The following is a 21,284-nucleotide window of genomic DNA, read 5'->3' on the forward strand; positions in this document are numbered from 1 at the left end:
CAAAGAGAAAAACAAAGGGGCCAGGTTACTAGGGACATGACACCTCAAAGGCATGTGCCCAATAACCCAACATCCTCCCATTACACCTGCTTCACAACAATTCCACCACCTCCCAATAGCACCAACCCAGGACTAACCTTAAACACAAGGGCTTTTAAAAGACATTCTACATCCAAACTGTAGCACTACTTCAGCACATATCTAGAGCTTTTAATATTATCCAGGCTATCTGAAAAGCTCTCCTTAGAGATAGATCTTTAAAGCCAAGAGGCAGTCAAGCATGATACATGCATCCAAATTCTATGCCAAGAGAAAATCAGGGAGATGGTAATTGAGGACACGTTTCAATAGATCAGCTTTTAAATGAGCAAGAAAATCATTTGGATTAACCAATCAACTAGCTTTTTCTAGAGTTTGTTTAGAAAATTAAATGTAACACACTAACAAAGAAGGTAATGAAATAAGATCAAGATGACTGGTGTCGATTCTCTGACAGGGCTTGCTACCCACTGCTACTCCAGACTGTGCTCTGTCAACCCTGCACAGCACTAGGAAAGTGAGCTTTCTCTTAAGCACATCTGATCATAGTTATCTCCTACTCAAAATGCTCCTCTGTCCATACACGACCTCAGTGTGGGAGAAACACAAAAGCTTCCAAGGGTAACAGATCAGTGAAACAGTTCATCATCAAACTATAGGGAAGTGGAAGTGAAGGTAGAGATTTTGACAGTGAGTGAAAACACACACCTGCAACAAGTTATACGTTTACTATGATTTGGGGGATATTTTGCAAGAGAGAACAATATAATACAGGACACATATTTTATAAGATTATTTATAATAGTCACCCAAAGAATGATATACAAAAGAGTGCAGGAAATCTGTCCATACACTAGAGACCAAGAATCCAGCTGAGGGCCTGGACCCTGCAATAATGTCCTGCATAAATCCAGCTGAAGACCTAGAGCTTATAACAATGCCTCCCACGAGTCCAACTGGAGGCCCACAGACCATGGCAATATCTCATACAGGCCTCTTTCATGGATCTGCACTGGGAAGGCCCAAAGGTCAGTGGCAGAATCTAGGAAGTCTGTGCCGGCAGGATGAAGGATCTGTGCTAGCAGGCTGAGGGATCTGCACTGGAGCCACAAAGCAATGCTCAAAGTAAGAACCAGAGCTCCCCGGAAAGGTACCACAGCCATCCTCAGCAAGAACGAGATCCCAAGCTCCTCTGATGATCATGATGGCTGAGTTCCCATCAAGAAAGCCAACACAGCAAGCTTCTCCAGGAGACTGGCAGTGCACCATCTTCTCCTCCGGAGCCAGGAAGTGATGCACAAGTGAGGACCAGAGCTCCCCCAAAGTGAACCAAAGCTATTTTCACTGCCAACAAGGTCCCGAATTCTTTGGAGGACGAAAACAGCCAAGTTCATCACGAAAGCAAGCATGATAAGTTCCTCCAACAGAACCAACAGCTCCTTACAGCTTCTACCAGCTCCCAACAGCCTTTCTCAGCTCCCAGCAGCCAAACTTCTCTAGTTCTGCCTCTTATGCTGCTGGCAACAATCCTCTGGAGGGACTCCCATACCTAACACCAAACTAACTCAGTTCAGTTGGGGGTTATAAGTTGACAACCAGTAGTCGACCCACAACAACATTCAAACTGTTTGATATGGCATGTCTATCATAAACATTAAAACTAGAGGCTAAACTGAATATGATGGTGCATGCCTGTAATCCCAGCTACTCAAGAAGCTGAGGCAGGAGGATCATAAGTTTGAGGCTAGCCTGGCAATACAGTAAAGCCCTGTCTTGAAATAAAAAATAAAAAGGGCAGGAAGTACAGCTCAGTGGAAGAGTACCCCTGAATTCAACCCCCAGTATTAAGGAGGAAAAAACAGTAACCAGAGAACTGGGTAATTGCTTCCAATTTATGCCTTAAATATATAAAATCTGTTCTGCTTTGTCTAATGATAAGGCTCTGAATTTTCCATTGTATAGGCCCAAGTTTTAACCCCAATTAACTCCATCTTCCCCCTCAAAGCTCAGTGTGTACAAAACCAGAATACTTAGGAAGAAGCCACAATATGTCACCCCTATTTCTTTTATATTTCAGGACTAAGGAAAGTTTTACAAATGAGAAAGTTGAACTCAAACAGTGTTGGACTAGATGCCCTTCAAAAACATGAAAATGAAAGGCTTGGTGAAGTCACAAAGGTAGGGGTCATCTAAGAGCCCATAGCCTCTGGCAACTGGTTCGGTTCTTAAAATCTAAACTGGTTTTGCTTTAAATTTTTCTAAATATGGACAATCTCTTTTCTCTACAAGTCTTTTTTGAATATCTTCATTTACTTAATGTAAACTTCAGCCTTGCTACATACATTACAGACACAAAACTAACAAGTTACAATGTTTTAAACCTTATGCCTTTGAAAATGTTTTAAAAAGCTGGGTATAATTCCAGCACTGGAGAGGCTGAGGCAGTAGGATTGCCTGGAGTTCAGGGCCACCCTGGAATACATGGAGTGTTCAAAACCAGCTCTTGAACCTGGCTAAAAAAAAAGTTCCAAAAACACATTTGTTAAAATTCCAATTACAGCAACATTTAAAAGGATCCCATGTTGTGCCACTGGACAGAATAAAACCATTTGCTACAGCGGCACTTGTTTAGGCTTCTGAAGTAACTGACCTCAGTCATGTAAAAAAAACTGGAATCAAATGGCTTCAGCCCAGCAAAGCTTTCAAAACCACTTTGAGAGTATTTAATAATTTTTAACAATTCAAAAGTTCATTCCCAACAAAAAAATTTCAAGCCTAAGGGCAAACTAATAAGTTGTTTAGGTAAGCAGATCCCATTAATAATAGTACAATCAATTCTATATTATGTGAGAGTAAATTAGCTTCTTGGTTCACAACCATAGCAAAAGAAATTTTTTTAAGTGATGTAGAAAAAAGTGTAATTTACTACAAATCAGTGACAACACAATAATGGCAAAGTCAGATGCAAGAAGAAATCTACTGTTCAGAAGATACAAATTTTACATATAGATATGAATATAGATACATGAGCTATATATCTCATATCTCTTTAATGTGACTTGGAAGTGCAGTATGATGTGCCAGTACCTAGACACATGGGAAGTGTTCCTGCTTCAGTGAATGCACAGGAATGAGCAGTCAACATGAAATCAAACAACAGGAACACACAATTTTAAAGGTAGTAGCCAATGAGCTATCTTATAACAAAAAAGTTGATAAGATATTGACACTCCTAATACTTATTTTATAGATATTCAGCTATGTAGGTATCATCTGTCATCTCCCTCATAGTATCTAATTCATTATGCTGCTACCTAACCAATCTCTTTATATTAGAAGCAAACACCCATTTCAGCAGTACTGATAAGTCAGCAATACAAATCAGAAGATACTGCTAAATAATCACAATATTCAAATAATGTGAATTGGGCAATAATAACTGATAACGTTCCAGAATTAGTTCTAGAAGTTTTCAAAAACTAAATCAAACACTACTTTTATAAGAGGGAAAAGGTAAAATACAATAACATTACAAAAGTTTAAAATAATCTTGGGCTGGGGATATAGCTCAGTGGTGCAAGTGCCTGCCTGGCAAGCTCAAGGTCGTGAGTTCGATTTCTACACCTAAATAAATAAATACATACATACATACATAAATACATAAATAAATCTTACAGAATAAGTTAATGAAAAACACAGAAGTGGTGGTTTACCTAACTTATAATAAACCAAAGTGTTCATAATTAAGTCTCCCTCAATGAGAAGCCATCACGTTTATGTAAGGGCAAAAGTTTCCACATAGAGTTATAATGGAATCTACTGTTGAGTTTAGGATAAACTTTATATTAACTAATAGGCTTCATAATGTTCAACTTAACACTCTCATTCTATTTTTAAGCTACACAAGTAGAGAAGGGAAAATTGCAATCAAGAAGAAAAACAACATTGTGATTTATTTAAACACCTCAAAATGTCATCATGAAATGGCCCACGTGAAAAAAAAGGAACTACTTCAAATTATTTGCCTTCCACAATGCATATTCTTATTTCAGTCAGAAAATTTAATTGTGTTTTGCATGTGACCTTTACAGCATCACTGTCACAGCTTGATGATAATATCCAAATAATTTCAATAAAACATCTACCACAGATGGGAAGTCATAAAACCATAATAGAAATACTCAAACTTTATAATAGCATTTAGGATAAATTCCTTTTCTAAAACTTAGTCTTGCCTCTTTAGAAATGAAAACTGTGCTTTCAAGTGAATTTCTTGGGAAGACACAATAAAAACTACTGGAGTACCTCCTCCATTACTTTCTGAATAGTCAGATTTCATCATCCTTTGTACCTGACATTCAGTTCTTCAGTCCTCATTAAAATCTTACCTAAAAATCAATTAGGTTTTATATATAACCTCCACATATCCTACTGAGTGCAAGATACTAACCTACAAAGTTCCCTGTTACATTCTTTTTGCATTTAGTTTCTGAGTATTATTTTCTTTAAATGATACAGCTTTGTCATTCATGATTCACACAAAAGCTATATCTCACAAGCCAGAATAAGTTCCATGATTGTAGGGTCTAGTTTTGTGCTTCTTTTATATCTCCCACAATAGATAGCACAAGGTACATAAACAGCAGGTGCTCTTATCTCCTAATGGACAAATGCAATAAGACAGCTACACAAATACCTAAAAGCATGAATAGAAAATATTAGCAATGACATCTACTGGTCTTCCAATCTAGATAGTTAAATAATGATAAAATTTAATGGTCATGCAGTTTTACTAATGCCATTTGCTCTCATTTTGACCAATATTCACAGGATATTTTATAATTTAAGTATTTCAGAGACTAAAAGGTAACTTTTATATTCTAGTGTTAGTAAATATAAAATCACTACATACAATTCAGATAGGTAAGCTTAAGGCTCAGAAAAGAAACCTAACTTCCCAGAGAGCAAATAAAGCATATACCTGGAAGTCAAGTTCAGGTATTCATGGCTGACTTGGCCAGTTATGGCCAGAACCCCTAGATCAGTCATCTGGGCCATGTGTGGTCTTGCTAGTTTCACTAGCAAACTAGAAAATTACCATTTTCTGTGGGTTCAAGACATGAAAAAGTTTATGAAGCAATGTTTGACTCTACAGACACTGTCTCTCAAAAAAGCTTTTCAATAAAATGTTATCTAATGGTGGTGCTCCCATTTGTAAGGCTACATATTTACTCTTCCATTATAATACAGTATTCTTTAAAACAGAAAAGTAATTGTTTAATTTTCCATTTTCTTAGATATCTTTCCATTATTATCCTTTCTCCATGATATCATGCTCAACTCAATTAGAATTTTTAATATTCCACAAATCTTTAATCATGTGATTAGCATTAGATTAGAAAAATCTCCAGAATATTTGTGTAAGCGGCTGAAATCAAGTATGGATTAAGGGCATAACTAAGGGCAGTATTATCTGTGTGTTTATCAGACTCTCGGTGACAGCTCCTCTGTGTTTACTAAAGCTTTCAGGGTGCATTATGGAGATGAGGGTTGTGAGGCTGCAGATGGCAGCAGGGACCAAAGCAGGGGCAGTATGAGATGACTACTTATCTCAAAGAGGCACTAGCTGCCTTTGCTTTATTCCTTGTTATCCTAGTCCTGAATCTGGAGTTAGGCCAGCAAAGGCAGCCCATGCAACACTAGGTAGAGATATGCTCCCTAAGCAATTCCGCTGGCTATAAAAATGGCTTTGAAAGCTCAGGTCAAAGCTCCTTTTTAAAACTCTAATGCATAATAGATTCCCCATCTCACATATTAATGTGAAAAAAACTGAAACCATAAAGTCTTTTTTGCTTGTGCATATATTTTTAATAACACATGACCCACCACTCTAAAATAAAACTGTACCCTAATTATAACATACAGTAGTCCTCCAATATCTGCAGTTTCACTTTGCACATTTGCAGTTACGCACAATCAACTGCACCAAAAATATTAAATGAAAACTTCTGGAAATAACCATACATTTTACATAACTTATTGTAGTATGTTTTTATAACTATTTTACTTTATTATTAATTACATTTTTAATGTCTTGCTGTGCCTAATTTGTAATTTAAATTTTATCATCAATATTGATATATAGGAAAAAGCAGCACATATAGGATTTGTACTTTCTGTGGTTTCAGGCATCCACTAGCGATCTTGAGAAGTGTCCCGCAGGGATGTAGGGGGCAAATACACATTTTTGTATGTATCTCTCAGTCCCATCTGTGGGCCAGCCACCACCTGAGTTAACCACCATCTGGAATCCTATACTTTTCTTATATACTATACTATACTTTTCTTTACAGTTTTACATTTTTTTTTGTATAATACAAATGTTACATATTTTGTACATGTGTATGTGTGTATCTCAGTTCTTTTAGTTGTTTCTAAGTTGATAAAATGGGTTAATGCTATATGTACTTCTCAGATAATTATTTTTCAATTTTTCCATGTGTGAGGTAGAAATTCTGAAATGGTGAACTACCAAAGCACTTCTATGCATAAAAACAATGAAAATGGTGGCACAATTTTCAAAATCAACTTTTTCAAAATTCTGAAAATTAACAATAACCTAATGCATTATCCTATGAAAAATGCTGAACTATGCTTAGAGCAGTTGGGCTTAAGGCTTTTTAACTTGATCTACTGCATTCCTCTGTATAAAGTTCAGTAGCAGCCTTAAAAGCCAGCAGCTTCCCAGCCGCAATAACTGAAAAATCCAGCCCTGTACCCAGAGGGAGGGAGTTCAGCCCTTCCCAAAAAGCACCCATGCCAGGACACTGTCACTATTTGACCTGTTTCACAGCTCCTTAGGAAAGCCCCATTCACAAAGTATTATCATTATTTGATGTCATATAGAGCTCACTCAGCAGGAAAAGCCCTATCTCTAGGGCTTTTGTCAAAAACAATCAGCTGCAATTGATTAACATCATAGCTCTTAAGTTTGCAATACCAGTTGAGCAGACAAGAGTCCTGTCAAAAACTTAAAAGGAGGATCTGTGAAATGAGATGTCCATAGCATGTAGTGAAAAGCTCCCCAGATTTCCCTGAGGATCCAAAACCCCATATAACAGGGTTAGGTGCACACCCAGGGAAAAACCAAAAGGGATCTAATCTCTCACTTGTAGAAGACCTTGAAGTGCTATACAAGTAGAAAGCAAAGGCTAAGGCAGAAGCGTAAACTGCCTGAGTATTGAAAGTGTGCCAATGCAAACACAGAGCCTATCACTAAAGACCTAAAGATTTATTGACATATGTTCAGTCATTAGGTAATCACTAATCAAACCAAGCAGACTTCAGTGACCACACACAATGAAGAAAACTAACTTTATAGGATTTGTGCAAGATAGTCACTATGTAAACAGCAGCCACATAAAAATACCCTGGGGATATAAGGAATTTGGGGTTCCAAAGTTTACCTTTCACAGCATTTAAAATTTCTGATGCTTGACAAAAACTTAAACATGCAAAGACACAGGAAAGTAAAACCCACACACAAGAAAAAGAACAGTTAATTGAAGCTGTCTCTGAAGAAATTCAAATATTGGATTTAAGATTTTAAGTCAGCTATCGAAACTATGTTCCAGGAACTGAAGGAATACATCTAAGCAGTTAATGAAAAGTATGAAAACAATGTCTCACAAAACAAAGAATAACCAAGGGGAAAAAAAGACATTATAAAAAGAAACCAGTAAAAACTCTGGAGGTAAAAGGTACAATAACCGAGGCAATATTTACTATTTACTGGGGCTGAAGAGACACGAAATGGCAGAAGAAAGAACCAGCAAATTCAAACATACAAAAATTAAGATTACCAGGGCCAGGGATATAGCTCAGTGGCAGAGCACCTGCGTGGCGAGTATAAGGTTGTGAATTTGATTCCCAGTTTGGAAGGAAGGAAGGAACCAAGGAAGGAAGGAAGGAAGGGAGGGAGGGAGATATAATGGGACTGCCAGTTTTCTACTGCAACATGTAAACAGCTTGGAAGTTCCTCCTCACAAGAAAATGCTGAAAAAATGAAAATGAGCCACTTTTCTTTGGTGTATCCAAGATCGGAGGTGACACAGCAAACATGTGTCAGAAACTGCAGAGACACCAGAGCAAGTAAGAGATAGAAATGTTAGAGTGGTAGCTATTCACTGGAAACTGAGAATGAACTAACTTAAGAACAAACACAAAATCAAAACACAAAGCAAAAACTCTCGGGGGCCCACATCTGGGGTGTGTGTGCGTGTGTGTGGGGAGGTGGTGGGGGACTACACTTTTATAGGTTTTACCTTCAGCAGCTCCAGGAAGTTCTCCCAGTAAAACTTGGAGAAAAACAGATAGAATGCTGTATCCAGCAGGAAGCGAGAAAAAAATAGCCACTCTGAAATATGGCCAGGAGGAAAGAAAGCATGTTGAAATATGCCCAGAATGTACTGTTATCCATAGAAAAGCCCTCCCTCAAGGGAAACTACCAGAACTTCACAGGACCTAGGAGGAGAGCAATTACATAATTTAGTTTCCAGTAGCATCCCTGTCTCACATAAGTGTGAAAAACACGCTAACAAGTTCAAAGGTCATAGCTCAGAGAGTTGGGCCAACCAAAAGAAAACTACTCTATGAAATTTAGGGTAGGGACTAGCTCACTGTAGAATGCTTGCAACCATGCTCAGATCTCTGGGTTTTCCCTGGCATAAGAAATCAATCAAAATCCAAAATCTTCCTGAATCCAAAATTTTTTGAGCAGCATGAAGCATTTAATAGCATTTGGTTGTTTGGATTAGGAATGCTTAACAAGTGAAGTCTATGCAAATATTCCAAAATCTAAAAAACTCTTGAATCTGAAGCACTTATAGTCCCAAGCGATTCACGTAAAGGATACTCAGCCTGTACTAGGGAAAATAAAAGCCTTTCAAACTTACAGTTACCAAAAAAATTAAATCTCCAAGCCAGATCAACATAAAATTTCACACTAAAGGACTATTTACATCAGTTCTGGTTACTCAATACATCACACATGACTTTCTACAAAAAATTACAAAGCATACTAAAAGACAGATTAAAAAATAGTCTGGAGGGGCAAAGCAAGCATCAGAAATAGACATATATGGCCATTACAAGAATTATCAGAACAGAAAGGTATAACACTATGATTAATAATGCTAAGGACTTTAATGAAAGAAAGCACAAAAAATACAAGAACAGATGTGATAATGTAAGCAGAGAGAAAAACTAAGAATCAAAAGAAAATGTCAGAACTCAAAATACACTGTAACAGAAAAGAAACAATGGCCAAAAACTTTCTGTTGGATAGAAATTATTAAACTACATGTCCAAATTAGAGATCCCCAATTAGACACACTATATCAAACTGTTGGAAGAATCAGACACAAGATCAAAAAGGAAATGAAGACTTTAATAACACTGCTAACAAACTTGCCTTAGCAGGTACCTCTTGCATGTTCTACCCAACAACAGCAAAACAGATTCTTTTCAAGCACACATAGGATGTTCTCCAAGACAAGCCACATGTTGGGTTATTAAAAGAAATCATTGGAAAATTTAAAAGAATTGATAGTGTATGAGGTATGTTTACTAACCACAATTCAGTTAAGATAGAAATAAACAACAAAGGAAAACTGGGGAACTACAAATATTAGGAAATTAAATAATGTATCTCTAAATAACTTACAGGTCAATGAAAAAAGTACAAGGGGTATAAGTATTTTAATCTGAATGAAAATGAGTTCAAGTGGCAAAATGTATAGGACACAGGAAATACATACTGGGAAAGGAAAACTAATAGCATTTAATGTCATGTTAGTAAAGAAGAAGGATCTCATACCAATAATTTAAGCAATGACCTTGAAAATATAAAAAAGAAACTGTTTCAAAGGCCAACAAAAGAAAAGAAGCAAAAATTATAGAATTATAAAACAGAAAAAACATAGAGAATGTGAATGAGACCAAAATACAGTTCTTAGCAAGAAAAAGAGAAAAAAATACATCACAAAAATCAGGAATAAAAGAGATTATCACAGATCCCTCAGAAATCAAAACATTATAAAGAAATACCATGAAGAACTTTATACCAACAAATTCAACAACTTAGAAATGCACAAATTCATAGAAAGTTACAACTGAGCAAAAACAACTCAAGAGGAAATACAAAATCTGAATATATCTATAACAAGTATAGAAAATAAATGAACAACAAAAATATTTTCTCCACAAAGTAAAGCCCAGGTGTGATAAAGCACAATTATCACAGGTGAATTCTATTTAATCTGTAAAGAAAAAAATAATACACTGCACAAATTCTTCTGGAACATACAAGAAGACAGATTGCTTCTGATTCATCCTAAGAGACAGTAGCAGACTGATAACAAAACCATACAAAGCATAAGAGAGAAAATATATACACCAATATCCTTCAAATATAGGCATAAAAATAAAATATTAGTGAACCAAACCCAAAAACGTGTAACAAAGATCATAAACCACAAACAAGTGGGAAATACCCCAGGAATGCAAGTTGGTTCAATAAATGGAGTTCTATAAATGCATTGCACTATATAATAAAAAACATACCTATATAATCATCTTACTAAGCATAGAGAAAGCATTTGACAAAACACCAATTTATGATAAAAATTCTTAACAGATTGGCACCTCCTCAACCTGATAAAGAGCATCTGCAACAAGACCTGCACCAAACATTACACAGACTGGTTGAAGACTGAATTCTTTTTCCTTGAGACCAAAAAAAAAATATGGAGAGCCACTGTTACCTCCTCTATTCAACAGAGCACTCCTCAAGAAAAGGAAAACCACCAGGCTTCGTAGCACAAGATTGTAACCCCAGCAACTTAGAAAGCTGAGGCAAGACGATCTTAACTTTGAGTTCAGCCTAACTTAGTCAGACCTTGTCTCAAAATAAAAAGTCAAAAGGAACTGGAGTTATCACTCAGTAAGGTGGCCCTAGATTCAATCCCCAGCAAGGTAATTTTTGTAAAGCAGTTTATCAAGGAAAAAGAAAAACTTTTTATTTGTACATAGAAAATCCCAAGAACACACACCCACACACAAACCCACTACTACAACTAATAATAAAGTATACCATACATTATCATTACAGGATAGAAAAATACAAGACCAGTACACAAAAAAACTATTTCTACATAAGAACAATAAACAGTATACAAAAAAGGGAACAAGCACAATTCCAGTCAGAATAGCATTAAAAAGAGTACAGTACCTACAATAAATTTAACAAGGAATTACAATACTGAACATTACAAAATTTCAGCGAATGAAATTAAAGATGTTCATGGATTAAAGGACTCAACATTAATAAGACAACATTTCTTTCCAAATTGATCTATGGATGCAAAGCCATCTCTATCAAAATTCCATGAGAGTTTTTCATAGAAATTGACAAGTAGATCCTAAATTGTATGTGGAAAAGCAAAACAAATAGAACAGTCAAGACAGTTTTGAAAAATAACAGACTTAGGAGACTTTCACATCTTTTAAAATTTATATATAAAGCTACAGTGATGAAGCCAGTGTTATGACCAGCAGAAAGAATAGATATTCATCTGCTAGTGGACAAACAGGCCACTTCCAAGATTTAGGTACTAACAATTGTGATGCTATAAACATGAGTGTGCATATATCACTGTGATATCAATGTGTCTGTAAGTCTTTTGAGATACACAACACAGTACAACTTTGCCATAAAGAAAGATAAACTTGAGTCATTTGCAGGAAAACAGATGCACATTGAGATCATAATGTTAAGTGAAACAAATCAGACACATAGCTTAAAATATTGCATGGCTTCTTTTATATATCAATAACCCAAAATTAATAATTAATGATAAAGATCAAAGTAAAAGTTAAGTAATAGGAAGACAGATTTTCAGATGGGAAGGGAATCAAAAGATGGAAGGGAGAGAAAGGAATGGGAAAAAAAGAATTATGATGTGTCATGTACCATCTCCCCACAAGAAAAATAATCATTATATAATGTAAACATGTACTAATAAAAATATAAATTAAAAAAGGACAGGCATTAATCAATGGAACATACATACATTTATATCTGAGAACCCAGACATAAATCCTTATATTCCATTTTTAACAAATGTATCAAGGTAATTCACTGCGAAAAGAGGAGTCTGCTCAACAATAAAACCAGAAAAACTGGATGTCCACCCACAGAAAGATGATCTTTTGATGCTTGCATGTATATACCATATACAAAAGTTAACTCAATATAAGTCATAGACTTTAAAATCTTCAAGATCTTATTTAAATATTTCTCAGATATAATACCAAAAGCACCATCCACAAAAGAAAAAATTGATAAATTGAACCTCATTGAAATTCACAATTTTTTACTTCGAAGACACCATTAAACAAACAAAAAGAACAGATTGTGAGACAATGCTTGCAAAGCACATATTCAATAAAGAAATCATATGCAGAACTTCAGTGAACCCTTCCAACTTTATAATAAGAAAAATGGCCAAATCAAACAAAACCAAAAAATGAAGATATTTCACCAAAGCAGGTATAAGAATGAGTAATAGGTGTAGGAAAAGATGCTCAACATCATTAGTCACCAGGAAAATGTAAATTAAAACCACAATCAGTTACTGCTTCATACTCATTAGAATGGCTATAATAAATATGGAATATAATAAAAAATGTAGGTGAGCGTATGAAAAATGGAAATTTTATGCTTTGCTAGTAGAAACATACAATGTGTACCCAGTTTGGAATATAGCCTATCAGGTTCTCAAAAACCTAAATACAAAGGTGCCACATAATTCAACAAGTTTATTCCTAAACAAATATCATGTCCACACAAAGGCACTCACATAATCATCCACCTAAAAACTGGAAGAACTAAATGTTCATCAACAGGTAAATAGACAAATTAAATGTCTTTTATCCATACAGTGAAATACTATTAAGCAATAAAAGATACATTCTTTAACATGGATGAATCTCAAAAATATTCTAGATCAAATAAATCAGATTAAAAAATATATAGTACTGCATTCTACCATTTACAAAAATATCCATAAAAGGCCAATTTGATGGTTACTTGAAGATATCAGGTTGGGTAGAGACAGATTAGAAATGGGAAAGACGTATCTTACTGGGTGAGGAAGATGTTCTACATTGAAGTGATGATTACACCACTCAATAAAGTTATTAAAAATCTTGGCTTGGTAAGTTTTAAAATACGTAAAATGTACTCCTATATAGTTGTTTGAATAAAACTAAATAAGGACCCGTTAAAATGTTTTATCTGTATCATCACCAATTGCATTATTGTGGCATAATATCCCATTGTGTGCCTCTCTGGAGTTTATTCATATATTCATTCACTGGACAGTTTGGTTATTACCAAGAATTTTGTTATTGTGAATAAAGGTGATATGAAGATCATGTACATGTTCCCACCATATGTGATAAGGAAGGGTTCTCAGATAACAGATATTTAACTAGTAAAAGCAATATGTTGAAAAGCATATGGATTTTCAACTTTGTATTATCAAACTGGTTTTCCAAACTAACTACTTATACATTGTTGGTTATATTAGGGCTTTGTCAAAGATTCATGTATCTACATGTTTTCCATCCAACTCAAACCAAGACAATAGATGAAAAGCTAGTCAATTTAATTTCACTGCTATATGAGTATTTTGTTGTATGAATAATCTAGATTGTTCAAATACTATATACTGATGCATAATTCAGTTGTTTTCAATTTTCATTCTTATGTGTGCTACAATTATATCACTTCATACCTACTAGGGACTGCTATGTAAATGAAAACAAAAATAAGTATTGGCAAAGGCGTATAAAAATTCGAACTTATTTACATTTCTAGTGGAAAGATGCTATAGCACAACCACAACAGAGAATAGTTGATAGTTCCTCATAAAGCTAAATACAGGATTACATATGACTGAGCAATTTCACCCCTAGTGTATCCTCAAAAGAACTGAAAACATGGTCTCAAACAGTTACTTGGAGGCCAATGTTCACTACAGCATTATTCGCAGTTGCCAAAAGATGAGACCAAGATAGTCTCCATAAACAGATGAAAAGATACATGAAGTGTAGTACACACATATATTTGACTATTACTCAGTTAAAAAAGGAATGCAGCCAGGCGTGGTGGCGCACGCCTGTAATCCCAGCACTTGGGAGGCTGAGGCAGGAGGATCACCATGAGTTCGAGACCAGCCTGGGCTACAAAGTGAGTTCAAGGCCAGCCTGAACTGCATAGTGAGACCCTGTCTCCAAAAGACAAAAAAAAAAAAAAAAAAGGAATGCAGTTTTGACACGTTCCATAATATGGGTGAATCTTAAAAACATGAAAATAATAACACTATGAAATAAACCAGATATAAAATGACATATGATTCTACTTATATGAAATATGTGCAGCAAGAAAGGAGCAAGAAAGCATGTTAGAGGGAGAAGAGTCAATTTGTGATATAATTGTAGCACACATAAGAATGAAAATTGAAAACAACTGAATTATTCCTCAGTATACAGTATTTAAACAATCTAGATTAGTCATACAACAAAATACTCATATAGCAGTTAAATTAAATTGACTTATATGAAATATGTGCAGCAAGAAAGGAGCAAGAAGGCAACAGAGGGAAAAGAGAATGGGAAATCACTGCTTAATAGTTAACAGTTTCTATTTGGAATAGTGAAGAACTTTTGGAAACACAGATGATGATCAGCCAATATTATAAATGAAATGAATGCTTATAATGCAATTATAATTATAAAGCATTAAGTATATTGCAACTATTTAAAACAGTTTAAATGGCAAATTTTATTACAGATGTACATGCGTGTGCCACAATAAAAGGAGTTTAAAAGAAGAACCTAATGGAGCCATGGAATCATATTGAAAGATGACAAGATCCAATTTAAAGGTGCCCTAAATGGCGAAAAATGTGACTACTTGAGTATCAATAAAAACTATGGACATAAATTTAAAGCCTCAAATATATAAAACTTCCTAAGTCAATAATAACATTTAATTTTTAAAAACCACTGGTCACGACTGGAGTTTGCTAGGATATTATGATTAAAGATAGCAATAAACTCTCCTATTCCTCCCCTTAAATCCAGGCTTGCCTTAGTGACTTACCCAGTCAAAAGACTGCAACAGAAACATTATGAACCTTCAAGGCTAGTATATAAGAAGCTTTGCATCTTATACCTGGGGCTGTTCCAACATTTTCTTGAGGAATTCTAAGCTGCCACATAAAAGCTCAAGTACCAAGAACCACCATGCTAGGGGGCGAGTTCATGTATAATCTCCATGATCAACAATCCCAGCCAAGCTCCCTTTCTAATATTCCCATCAAGACACCAGACATGTGAGTAAAGTTCTCTTAGACCCTTCAGACAAGTCTACCCACTTGTTAAATTGCTTTTGTCACATAAAACAGAATTACCCAGCTGGGCATGGTGGCGTATGCCTGTAATCCCAGCACTTGGGAAGCTGAGGCAAGAAGATCACAGCAAGTTTGAAGCCAGCCTGGGCTACATAGTGAGTTCAAGGATACTCTGAAATGCATAGCAAGACCATGTCTCAAAAAAGCTGGCCAAAAAAATTGCCCAATAAAACCTTCCAAAATTCCTGACTTTTCAAATCATGATGTACAATAAAACTGCTATTGTTTCATACCCATTGAGTTTTGGGGTAATTTGTTACACAGCTATAGATAACCAAGCACACATCAGTTCATCACTCTGAAAATTGGCAAAAGAAAAAAAATCAAATATTTATCCTGTCCTTTCAGTACACACTATTTCAGAGTAACTGTATAGGAGATAGAAGTAAGTTCTACAAAGATTTCCAGCTAAGAAAGACATAAAGAACAGTATAATTAGTAATGTACTCCTTTATAAATCCTGAAGAAGTCATGATTCTGGGCAGCTCTCATCAGTGGATGCTCCAACCTCAGGAAGGAAGTTTATAACAGAGGGATCGAGCTCATACCACCTCAACACACATGCAAATTTACTAAACCCATCACATGATATCAAAAGAGGGGAGGCCATTATCCAATCAGAGGCTGCTTGAGCAATACAACAATCACTCTAATAAAATATTCTTAACTCTTTCAGGAAGATACCCAGAAGGGCAATCGCTGGGTAAAAATGGATTTCCTATCTTTAGTATTTTGGAAAATCACCATACTGATTTCCATAGTGGTTGCACTGGTTTACATTCCTACCAATAATGTAGAAGGGCTCATTTTTTCCCTGCAACCTCACCAATATTTGTCATTATTTGACTTCTTGGTGACAGCCACTTTTTCTAAAGTGAGATGGAAGCTTAGTGTTGTTTAATTTGGATCTCTCTGATGGCCAGTGATAAACATTTTTTCATTTTCCCAAAAGAGTTAAAGACATCATATTACAGTGACACTTGCATACCCATGTTTATGGTAGCACAATTCATAAGATCTAAATATTGAAAGCAGCCTATATGTTTGTTCATCAACAGATGAATGGATAGAGAATATGGCAATATGGTATTTATACAAAACAGAGTACTACTTTGCCATAATGAAGGATAAACTTGAGTCATTTGTAGGAAAATGGATGTACTTTGAGATCATGTTAAGTGAAATAAATCAAATAAGTTTAAATACCACATGGTTTCTCTTATATGAGACCCTAAATACATAAATAAAGAGCAAAATAAAAGATAATAGGATGTAGGGAGATAAGTCTTTCTCAAATGAGAGTATCAAGAGATGGAAGGGGAGAGGGAGCAGAGAGAAAAAGGATGAAAACTGGAATAAGATGTTATGTGCATGTACCATCTCCCTACAAAGAATGTAATCATTATATAATGCGAGCATGTACTAATAAAAGACAAAAACTAAAATAAAAAAGAGATATAACAAGAAAATGCAATTAAATACAATGTGGGTGCCTTGTTTACAATTATTCAAATAAACCAACTATAAAAATTTTATCTTTAGAAACAACTGCAGAAATTTAGATATGGATAGAAATCAAATAATATTCCTGTTAATTTCTTTATGCATCATAATGAAATTGTAGTTATGTTTAAAATGATACTAGCTGGACAGGCAAACTAAAGCAATTACAGGTAAAAAGACATGATGATAATCTGCAGTCTTACTTTAGAATTCTCCAGGAAAACAACACAAAACAATTCCACCAGATCCTCAGAAGTATAACAAGATTGCCAAAATGTCAGTGTTCAAAGCTGGATAACAGGTATGTGCATTTTCATTATACTACTCTCTTTACTTTTGTAAAGTTTGAAAACGTGTACAGTTTAAAAATGTTTATTCAATTCAAACATGAAATGCAGTTATTAATTGGAACTGAATTTGTAGATTAATGTGGGGACAATGGTCATCTTTATCATATTGATATGTCCCATCATGAACGTGGTACTGATATATTCATTTGTCTCCTTTTGTCTCAATAAAGACCTTCCATTTTTTAAAAATTTAACCTCAGGTACTATGTAGATTTTGCTATCATGACTATATGATTAATTTACCTATAAAATATTTCAATTTTTATCAGGATATAAATATATACTTTCAAATTCTCATTTAACACATTTTGAGAACAACCATCTCTTTGTGAGAAGAACTCTTATTAAAGAAAAAAATATAATTTCATTTATGAATTTAGTTTAAAGCAAAATTTCCAGGAAAAAACTATTCTACAAGATGAGCTATCCTTTTACTTCCAGCACTGCAAAAAGGAACACCTCACATTAAACTGCACAGCAGGACAGAGGTTATGAGTAGCTGACAGGTCAGAGGGAAAAAATGGTAGGAAAGTCATTTTTAAGAGTTGACTTCTACAGAATCTATCTATTATTTCCCTGCCCAGGGCAAGTATTATAAGGAAAGAAACTACTTTAGATGACATGCCATCACTTTATACAACCTTCCTTCTGCTTCTTTCTTGTCTCTTCTCCATTTGATACTAACTTTGATTATATGTTCAAGGTCTTTTAACTCCATTGTAAGTCTGACCTTGTACAAAATGTTTAAGAATTACCCAAAGAGGTATGGTACCCCATTTAAACTTCCAGAACTACAAATGTGGAAAAAACAGAGGAGACTTTGGCTCTGTGAAAGTGTGGCATTTTCTGCATTATTTTCAAATATTAATTTGTTGTGATCCATTATCTAACTTTTACTTAACAAGAGATGTATTGGTTCTGCAGGGCTGCTGTAAAAAAAAATAACCACCTGGATGGGTTAAAAAAAAAAAAAAAACAGGTATTTATTCTCTCACAGCTTTGGAAGCCAGAGGTCAAGATCAAGGTGTCAGTAGTATTAGCTTCTTGGAAGGTCAGAGACAGAACCTATTCCATGCCTCTTCCCTAGTGTCTGGTCAGGGCTTACATTCCTTGGCTTGTGGCAGCAATCCTCCAATTCCTCTGCCTCCATCTTCATAAGGAGTTCTCCCTACACTTCCCTGTGTTCAAATCCTGTTTATGTATAAGGATACAAACCACTGATTTAGAGCCCACCCTGACCCTGTATGATCTCATCTTAACTCAATTATATCTTCAAGATCCCAATTCCAAATAAAGTCACATTCATGTCGCAGATGGACATAAATTATAGAAGACATCCTTCTAAATACGAGTTGTAAAATAATGGAATACAGTTCTTAGATAACTATATTGAGATCAATAGTCATTGTCAGTGGCAAACATTTAGAAGACTGATGAACAAATCCAAACTTCTATATGTGACAAACACTCAACACTCACAAAGAAACAGTTCTCCACAAGCTTGTCACTCAAAACATGGTCTGTGGGGGAAGCTGTCAGAAAGGACATGATAGGGCATGCTCTGTAGACCTGAGGCTGAAGCTGCAGCCCATGGGTAGTGTTTCTCCTCATATTTTAACAAAAGCCAGAATCATTGAAGCAGCCCCTTCAATACTTCAACTGAGGATCTTTTCAACCAAATAACCAATTTACAAGTCCTGCTTTCCACAAAACTTATGGGACACAATTCAGCTAAGCTTTCTGCTTCTATGTAATAAGGACCCCCTTTCCTCTAGTTTCCAATAATAAGCTCCTCATTTCCTTCTGAGCTCACCAGCGGAGGCTTTATTGTCCTCATTTTTACCGAAATTTGTTGAAGGCAGTGTATGTTTTTACTCATGCCCCTAAAAAGTATCTAAGTGTCTATCCACTGACCATTTGCAAAGCCACTTATACACTGTATGTATTTGTAACAGACGTGCCTCATTTCCAGGTGCCAAAATTTGCATTTGTTTTCTATTCTTACTATAATAAGCTACCAGAAACTTATAGCTTAAAACAACAATAAGGTATTCTCCTGCACTGCTGGGGGTTAGAAGTCCCAAGTGTGAATGTAAAGGAAGTATAATCATGGTTTTAGTAGATAACTACTCCCTGCATTCCTTTACTTGTGGACCCTTCCTCCATCTTCAAATACAGGGTAGCATTTCCTCTGACTGCTTCTGTCACATTCTCACTCCTCTTCTGTAGTCAAATTTGTGACTGTACTTAGAATCCACCAAGATTTCTCAGGATAATCTCCCCATCTCAAGATCTTTAACCAAGTCGCATCTGTAATGTCACTTAACACTGAAGGTAATATTCACAAGTTTCAGAGATTAAGACCTGGGTACCATGTGGGCCACTGCTTAGCCTTGCACATTCACCTAGAATGCTATCTTCCCCTGACCCTTTACCTCTGCCCTGATTCCTCCCAGCACTGGCTCTCTTCATGTCCCTCTGTCAGCTTTTACTTAAAACGTCACTTCCACTGAGAAGCCCTCTCAAACTACCCTATAAAAACCTGCCCATCAATGATTCTCTATCCCAGGGGTATCTCAAACTCTGCTGATTTTATCCACTTAATTGTTTACTTGCTGACTCTCTGTGTCACCATTCAAATGTAAACTCCATTGGCCAGGTTGCCTTCTCACCTCTACAGTCCACACACAGTGCCTTACACACAGTAGGTATTTGATAAATATGTGTTGAAAATGATAGAAATCTTAATATGAAAGCTTATTTTAAATTACATTCCATATACCATGCCATATAAAAATCTCTTTGTTACTTCTTTAAAATTTAAAGGAACAATACTCAGTATCTCATCTCTACTAAAGCCTAAAATAGCTCATATGTTTCAAAGTAGGAGGTTCACACAACATACTCATAACCACACAACTATTACCTGTGTTGTGATGGTATGTCACATTTAACATTTGAGAAGCTCAACTTTTCTGAATGAGGTTTAATAATAATAAATTTATCTGTCCTCAATAACACAGCATTTGAAATATGACATTCCATAGGTTAGGTTCAGACTACATGAAGGTGAGTCTCTTTCAACTTCACAACCTTATACACATAAAAACATATTCAACAGTAAACTTCATACAATCATATTTTATACATGAAATGACTGAAGATCAGACAAGCTATCCTGCTCATGTCACAAATGTGGTATAGTCACAAAGCCAGAATTGCAAACTTCAGTCTCCAGATTCACAGAGTTGTTTCTATATAAAAACACTGAATAAAATTAGGGAAATATATATTTGTATTAATCTGCTGGTCAACCACATGAGCAATGGATCTAAAGAACTTGAATGTGAATCTACTTAATAGGAAATCCTGGGCAAATTATATACAGTAATTTCTATGTTGCAGTTTCATCTGTAAAATAAGGATTATAATTCTAACCATGTAATAAGGCTGTTGAGGAGATTAAGTGAATTCTAACATGTAAAATGCCCAGAATGATATGGTAATGGCATGCAGTAAAAACTGCATTAATTTTACCAAGTATAATTTTATTAAGTAATATACTTTTTAAATTTTTACTATAGTAAAATAAACACGGACATTATCATCATAACTATTTTAAGTATATAGCTCAATGATTTTAAGTACATTCATATTGTTGTATAACCATCACCGCCATTCACCTCCAAAATTCTTTTAAGCAATACACTTTAATAAGCTCAAAAGTGAAAGGGGAACTGACATTTAACTTTGAAACATAGAGACCTGGCATATGATTAAAAACTCCACTGTGATTGGCTTATGAGCTCTTACATGAAATTGGTGCCACTCTTAGCAGAAAGATAAGATCATT

At 35.3% G+C, this 21,284-nt stretch overlaps 1 protein-coding gene across 1 annotated transcript in view; it reads right to left on the reverse strand.

Moving 5' to 3' along the window:
• Positions 1 to 21,284, reverse strand: part of Sdk1 (sidekick cell adhesion molecule 1) — a gene marked incomplete at its 5' end in the record, with an annotated part of 870,484 nt that overhangs the window by 754,764 nt on the left and 94,436 nt on the right.

The sequence above is a fragment of the Chinchilla lanigera genome, unplaced genomic scaffold (genome assembly GCF_000276665.1).
Source record: "Chinchilla lanigera isolate Chin_1 unplaced genomic scaffold, ChiLan1.0 scaffold00059, whole genome shotgun sequence".
NCBI lineage: Eukaryota > Metazoa > Chordata > Mammalia > Rodentia > Chinchillidae > Chinchilla > Chinchilla lanigera.